Genomic DNA, 8,431 nt, shown 5'->3' on the forward strand with positions numbered 1-8,431 from the left:
TTTTTCTTCACTCCCCCATAAAGATGTGCATTTTGGGATGAATCCCAAGAGTGTCCATAACAAATTTGACATTACAGGATACCGAGACCTTTTATATGAGTCTAACCATTGTTTCCTCTAAACACAGCCTTCTGCCATGGTTGAGACAGACACAAGAGCAGCCTTATTTACTGCAGTGCCCCATTTGTACAACTGACCTTTGCCATGAGGCAGTGAACTGTAAGCACTTAGTGCTGATGCACAGCTTAGGACATCCAAGCTAAGCAGCTAGAGAGTGGATTGAAAGGTTGCTTTTTTCCTTATGCTTCTGCCAAAAGTGTACAAGGAAAAAAAATCTTGCCTTCATTTTTATAGCAGAATGTATCTGATACAGAGAAATAGGACTGAGTATTAACCTGGAGAGTTATAAAAATGAATGCTGTTATGCAGATGATGTGATGACCAGCATATGCTTGTATAGTGGAGGTGTGCAGAGTCACGAGGGACTTCTGTGCTAATGTAGGTCAGTTTATGGACAATAACTTCTTGATCATTACTGGTCATTGTACAGATCTGTTTGGTTTGTCCCTAAGTGCTGTGTGGACAGTATTTTAGTTTTCCTCTATCTGTGACACCCTGCCTTCAGAAACACATAACCTGTGATGCCACAGACATTAATTGAAAGCAGTGGAGGTTTTAGCAACTTGATCTTCATTATTTATTTGAAAATACAGGAGAGGAGATGCTGTGTTGTTTTTCTCTAGGAGCCTCTCTCCTGTTTGCAGGATCTGACATTGGGTTGCTATGCTCAGCAAGCAGATTTTTTTTAGCTTAGTCAGCTGCAGCCCATTGATTAGATCTCTTTCTCCTCATGGCTCAGACTGCACTGCAGCAGTTTGCAGTGCCTTGCCGAAAATACCATGTGTGTGAGGGTGGCTCTGTGATTCAGTGGGCAGAGAGAAGAGATGGTAGGCAGGACAATGCGGAGCCTGTTTATATGAGCATGATGAAGGCTGCAGAAATGTGTCCACTAATTAAGAATATTTCCAAATATCTATGCAGTGTTAAAAATGAACTTCACTGCAGTGAACAAGGTTTTAGAAGATGAGATTATGGCACTTTTTTTCTAATGAGTAGTTTCTAGAAAATCAGTTATTTTAAAACACAAAAGAGATTAACTCCTACATCCTAACCCCAAATATTCCAACATAAAAGCCCAGTAAATTTCATACTTAATTTTTCTTGAAACATGTAAGATGTAATGTTAGTGGTAAGATTAGCATTTTTGCAGTAGAATAAAACAGATTTCTGGAACTGTAGTACTCAAGAGCACTGCATTAGCCTAGGAAGAGAGAAAATTTCTCTTCATTTTTGTATTGTAAAAAAGATAATTGCAGAAAAGACTAACCAGCACTGTCACATTAATTCATATAGGGATGGAAGGAAGGAGAAGAGTGGACCTATGTCTAAAAATATTGCACATTTAATGTATTATGAACATTAGAACTAAAGAACATTTCAGATAATTATGTAAAGGTTCTTGTTACTCTTGTTGTTGGAGTACCAAAGTTAGAGTTCAGAAGGGAGATTGTGTTGTTTTAAATCATTATAACTAAAGAAAATCAGTGTGGTTTAAATGTATCGGAAGCAGACTAGCTGATAGATTTCCAGGTGGATTAGCATGCAGATACTCTTCTACCTTGTCCATTGTAACTGGCTGTTTCTTTGCTTTCTTCACCTGGAAGCCCTGGTGTAGGAAGTATAACTTCAGATCACCTGTATCAGGATGCTGATGATTTTTTTTCCTCATGTAGCAGCTCTCTAGTTAGAACTCTTGTGGTACAGGGCTGGGGGGAAGGAAATACAACTCAGGCTCAAATCTCATATATGCCTGAAGGGAGCTATGATCCCATTTTCTATTTCCCAGTGCCTGTACTGCTAAGCTGCCAGGGAGCTGTGGTACCTTTGAACGTGTCATTTCTTCTCATTGGTGCTGTCCCACCTGAAGTTCTGAACATTCTTTCCACTGGTCTACAGAAAGAGGAATGGGAAGCTATTACTGTGTTCAGTGTCAGGGAACAGGGGCAAGTAAATGCTGAGTTGGGTTTACAAGTCAAGTCTTTTCTACATCAGGTAAGTGCGTTTGCTGCCAGGTAGAAGAGTGTCTGTCATACACTCTCTGTGATAAAATATTAGTCTGTGCAAAATGGATCCTTTCCAACATAGATGTTGTTAGTCCTGCATATTAAGTGCCCTGTAGCTTAGGGGTACGAGGGGTGTGCTCTGCAAGGAGGGAGGTTTTCATGTTGGTCTGGAGGTAGGGGAGGGGGTTGAACTCTGTTCTCCTGCATAAGAAACGAGTGTAGCAATTAAATGCTTCGAGGCTAAAGTTGTCCTGTTCAAGAATCGAGTGATAAATAAATAAGATTACAGCTGAAGTAAGCTTTTGATTAAAAAAATGAATAAAAGTTGGTCACTCTTACCCCACTTTCTAATGTGAGGAAAGGCATTGTCATCCTTATCTCCTGCACAAATTCTAGTGTAGGAATTTTATATGCTTAGCCCATTGACACATTATTTGAAAAGACAAAGTGATCGCTTTGCTTTTTTTTTATGTTAAAATCCACTGAAACTTTCAAGTTTACCAAGAATAAAGAATGAAAGAATGTTGTCTTTCTAACTCAACTCTTCGTGTATTTTGGTTTGGAAATAATACTACAAGAAACTCTGTTGGGTTGTTGGCTTTTGATTAATTGTTTTCTGTTGGAATATGCAACTCTCAGCCAAGGTTTTTCTTCACTTTACTGAGTTGTGTTTTAATATACTGTTAGCTCTTGCCTCTGATCAGAATGGTCCTTGCATTTTTATACTATGCAAATCAGACCTTAAGATAAAGTGTTTGCTCACATGGCCTAAAAGCAATACTGACATTCATTCTGCCCTCTCACAAACCACTGTTCTGCTTCTCACCACAGCCAGCAGACATCTAGCATTCTAGATGGGGTGCTGTAGCAAGCCTGGGGAAGGGGAAGTTGCCTCAAGTTGACAGCTTTGAAACCTGTAATGTTGGCAAAGCAGTGATAGTAAGAACACTGGTGAGGGAAGGAAAAAAAGTAAGGTGGTGGTTGTAGAAATAACTAGAAAGTTTGGGTGGAAACTCATAAATAATCAGGCAAGGGGATGTTTCTTCATTTATAGAAAATTAGACACTAATATTAGAACTTGCACTGGGTGAAAAGGATAGGAGATGCATTAAGAGCAAACATCCATGCTGGCTGCTATGTCAGTTGGATTGTGGGAGGAGTGGAGGTTTAGGTTGTCAGATAATTTTAGGAAGGAAAATCGCAGTAAGACCATATGACTGGCCTGTGGTTAGGCTGTATGCATCTCTGCTCTTGAATTTGTATTTTATACTTACGATCAGGAATAATAAGGGAGAAGTCCCTCTCTAGAGGGACCTCTCTCACCACTTACAGGCTCTCTTAAACCACACTCTGTGTCTAACTGGAACCACATATGCCATGGAGGCAGCAGTCATGAAAGGATACTGGGGGATGACAACAGCTAAACAGGATGCCCAGTTTTCTGAATGGATGCAATATTTAATTGTTTTTTAATTTGTTTTTTCCTCATTTTGTTGTTTTTTTTATCATGTTTTTCTTTGGGTTTCTCTCTGTTTTACAGTTCTTTTGAGCTCTTCTTTTGAGGCTGTGTTTGATGCGTTGGCTTCCCATCCGCTGCTCGTAACCATCTCTGCTATGAGTTGTGAGTGAGCCATCATCATGCTTCTGGGTTTTCATTTTGTTTTGCTCTTTTGTTGTATATGGAAGTCTGAATTACACCTGGTTTTATTTTTTTCCCCTCATGATATGTTTGCTTTTCAGCAGGATCATGACAGTTATCTAAATGTGCTGCAGAGACCTAGAGCACTTGGGGTTTTGCTTAAGGGGTTGGCAGATGGGTGGTGCCAGAGACCGTGGTTTCACCACTCTTGTGGTTTCAGAGGCGAAGGGAGGGGAGTTCTCTCATCTGACACTTGACTCCAGATTTTTCTGTTTATTTATTTCTAACTCCCTGTTGGGACGAACTATGCTGCTGTCATTAATGATTCTACAGTGTACTACTGTTTAAATTATTATCTCAAAATGTATGCAAAAGATACAGAATTTGACTCCACAGTAGATGTGGAGGTTCAAATCCTCGTGTCTCCTTTTAGGCCTAACCGATGGAAGCAGAAAATCCCTTGTACTCACCAGGATGCTGGCTTTTTGTTTATATAAGGTTTCCTCTTTTTCTTTTTACTCCAACTTTTCCAACAAGTTATTTTAATCCAAGATACATCTCCAAGTGCTTCCTGTGAGCTGTGACACTTCCTTCCTCCCCTTAGCCTCTTCTCTTTGGTCTGCGCTAGCTTTCCTTTCATTTTCCGACTGCTGGAAATCCCTTTCCTATTTCCATGACTGATTAACTGATCCTAGATGACAGCAGTCCTGCCAGAGGCAAAGGTGGTGGGTCTCATGAGATGTTTGCACAGGTTGGGGAGGAATCAGTAGTCATGTTCTATTAGAATACCAGAGGAGTAAGAAACAGCAGGAGGAAAATACTGGCATCCAAATGTAAGTTATTAGGAATGGAGATGGAGATCAGGGCCTTCAAAGTTAGCAATCTAGAGAACAATGAGATGAGAGAAGAAGTTTTAATGTGTAGGAAGAAAGGTAGTGTAAGAAGCAAAGATTCTGGTTCATGATGAAATAGGGAACGTTCCTGAATTAAAGGGAGCATATACGAGAAATGTAAATTTAATTTGAATCATAAGGGAGACAGTATTGGCCCTTATAATACAGGTGATCAGAAGTGTTTAAAATGCAGAATGAGGAAATGTTCATGGGTGCAAAGCAGGACACAATTTGGGAAAATGTACCCACTTTGTACATAGGTTACTCTGAAAGTAATGTCTCCTATTTATTTCCATGGAAACTACAACAGATACAAAGGAAAATATAACGCAAACTTTCAGCTACAAAACTTTTTTTTTTCACCATGGTCACCACCTACGTACCTTTGCAAGTGAACAAGTGCCTGCAATTCATGCTCATAAAAATCTGCACCAACGGAGGTGACCCACTGTTTCACAACTGTTATGACAATCTCATTGGTAGGAAAATGTTGTCCATGCAGTTAATCTTTAATTAACCAGAACAGATGGGAGTCAGAAGGCACCAAATCCTGTGGTAGGATAGTCCAGCCAAGATGTTCTCCATTGTCTTCAGATTGGCATGGGGCCTGACATTATTGTGCTGCAAGAGAAAGGTTGTCTTCTTTTCTGGCCTGACCCTGGAAGTTCAAGCCTTCAGCTTAATCAGCATCACAACTTGATAGTTTGTCAAGGTTCCAGGAAACTCAGGAGGATCGTCACTTTCTATCACAAAAGACACTGCACATGACCTTAGCTGCTGGGGCTGTGTCTTGAACTTTTTCTTCGATGGGGAGTTTACATGTTGCCACTCTGTGGACTGCTGTTTTGACTCTGGTTCATAGTGGTGACACCATGTGTCACCACGCTAATGATATGATTCAAAAACTGTCCCTTTCAGCCTCATTGTTTCAGTAAGTTCTGACAGACATATACACAGTGTTGTTTCTGTTCCTGTGTGAGTATTCATCATGCCCACCTGGTGCAAACTCTATGATATTCCTATGTTGCCACCATCATTTCTAGTGCGTTGAAGCTGATACTCAGTTCCGTATGCAGTTCCCTGTTGTAATCCATCAATTCACATGAATGAACTGATCAAGACCTTCTTCGTTTTGTTGTGTGACAGCTGGGCATGGTCATCCAAAAAGTGGTTTATTTTTCAAATCACTGTTGTCATTGCTTAAACACACCACTCACCACCTGACTGTGCTTACATCCACTGTTTGGTCTCTTTAAATGTTAAGCAAGCATCAATTGAATGTGGGTGCCATTTTTTCCACATGAGGGGATTCAGTTCCGCCCCTTTGCTTCATACGCACTTCCATGTCAGACACAATCTGTCCCATGGCAACAAAATGTAGTAGGATATTGGTGGGAACATTCAACCTCTACTGCCATACCAGCAACATTTGCCTCTGGTGTCATGGGACAATGTAATAAAATAGGAGCCATTACTTTTAGAGCAGCCCTCATACATGATGCAGTCAGTTGTCTGTGTTGTAGTACATTGCCAATATATTGAAAGGAACACAGTGTAATTTTTTCCTTGTGGAACCAGTCTAATATATTATCCCAAGCTAAAACTCATTTTAAACCTAACTTCTGAGACAATGCAATGTACTTCATATCTCTGTCATCTCCCTGACAGCTCTGTGTAATGAATTACTTTTGTGTACAATCTGAATTCAGGGGACATGCTTTATCATGAATAATGTTTTTCATAGTAATACTGATGTGGAAAAAAAATTTTAAAAATCATCAGCTTGTTAGCTTTTTATTTTCCTATTATTTGGGGGATTTTTATCAGTTATGCTATACACGATTCCATAGTCTGTCAGAACTTGTAGAATTTCAGTTCTGTGTCTGGTGTGGACAGCTCTGGGCAGCAAGGATGCTTTATCCAGGCCATTCTTCACTGCTGGGCAATGTGGTGGTGAGATGTATTATTTTTTTTAAACAGGAAGAAGTGAGGTATGTAAAGAGATCAGAAGAATTAATATTGATGAATTCAGAAGATAAGTCAGCAGTTGAGTAGGCAGGAGCACTTACTGTTTGGATGGAAAATAAGCTATCTCCTGCTTTCCCCAGTCATGGAAACATTTGATTGCAGTGTTTAGTGACGCAGTTGAAAGACAAAACTAATTGTCTCGTGACTGGTAGGGTTAAATGTGGAGGGAAAGCCTTTAGGAGGAAAAAGCTGTTAACATACGTAACATTTATCTATTTTGCTTAAAGTTCTGAACGCCCTGTCAAAACAATTGCGAAGTCTTGCAGTGATCTCCTGCAGGCAGCAAATCAGAGTGGACTGGGGAGAGAGCTTATTGGATTCAGCTGCAGATCTGGCTTGTGAACTATTTCATAGTGGTTACTGGGCAGAAGCTTGGTTAAATGATGGGTGAACATTTGTTTCCATGCTGAAAGAAAAGGAGAACAAACCTGCAAACTGCCTAGGATCTGGTTTTGGAATAGATATAATTAAAGACAGTACTCTGTTACCAACAGTAAGTATTGATCTAAGAAATATTTTCAGGGATATTGCCAGCCATACTGAAATCAGCACGTGATACTTGGCTCCATGCATATAGATCTACATTTGATATCTGAGGACATCTAAGTAGGGATAGAACATAAAAGGCAATCTCCCCTGTGCTACAGAGATTGAACAATATTTGTTCTGAAAGCATTACAGTCTGTACACTGGAATTGTTCATAATATACTGTTATTTTATGGCTCGTGAAAAATTTCCACTCACAATGGCAAAGAGGAATGAATGTCCTCTTGAGGACAGCTGTCCTGTAGAGGTCAACTATGGTAAAGAGTGATTCCAACATATTGTTCAGTGGCAAGCATTCTGCTTTTCAGAAACCTCTATTGGTGAATTTGGTGTATACTGAAAGGTATTTTGCAATAATTTATCAGTAGGCATCCTAAATGTATGCTCTGGGAGGAAACAGATATATGGTCATGAAAATAATATCTTGAATATTACCAATGCTAAATAAGTAGTTTATAGCTCAAGCTGTTGAACTGCAAGATTATATGCTGTGTTAAGTGTGTGGCACACGCGTATGGGTTCTGCTTGTGAAATGTGACTTTTTGTTGGGAGTCACTGTAACTGCAGAGCTGCATTATGCACGCTGTTCAGGTGCATGTTAGCAGCATGGTGCTGATGATCTTGTTTAAAACATGCTCCAATTTTTACTCTTTGTGAGAGTATTGGAGTGTAGAGCTTCCCTCTGTCCGGAAGGAAGTAACTGAGTAGTATTCACTTAAACTGACATAAGTGTCCTAAATAAAAGTACAGTTTTAGGCTTCACTCTGAAAGCATAGGCACAGGTGAAAAACAAACAGAAATCAACTGACCTAAATGGGACAGCTCATCTGAACAGAGTGGTTATTGATGTGCTCAGATTTCTGCAAGAATAGCATCTCATTTTAGCATCATTTTCAACGCTTAGTGCTTTGCCTAGGCTTAGCTTTAAGGTGCCTGAACCTGGTTTTGCCACGTGAATTTGGAAAGCTCTGCTGCTAACTCTGGTCCTTCTAGCTGAGCTGAAAGAATTTGCCAGATGTCATTATTTAAATGCAGTTTTTTCAGAATAAAGGAAGTCACACTGTGAAAGGTAATGTCCTTGTAGAGACAGCATTGGAAAGAGTTGGGGGTGTTGCTCAGCCCCTCCAGCTCCGAATAAAAGTCAGAGGAGGGCTGCCTTTTTCCCAGAGCACCTTTATCAAGCCTTCACCTCCCAGAGGAC

Source organism: Meleagris gallopavo, chromosome 2, assembly GCF_000146605.3.
Source record: "Meleagris gallopavo isolate NT-WF06-2002-E0010 breed Aviagen turkey brand Nicholas breeding stock chromosome 2, Turkey_5.1, whole genome shotgun sequence".
NCBI classification, from domain to species: domain Eukaryota; kingdom Metazoa; phylum Chordata; class Aves; order Galliformes; family Phasianidae; genus Meleagris; species Meleagris gallopavo.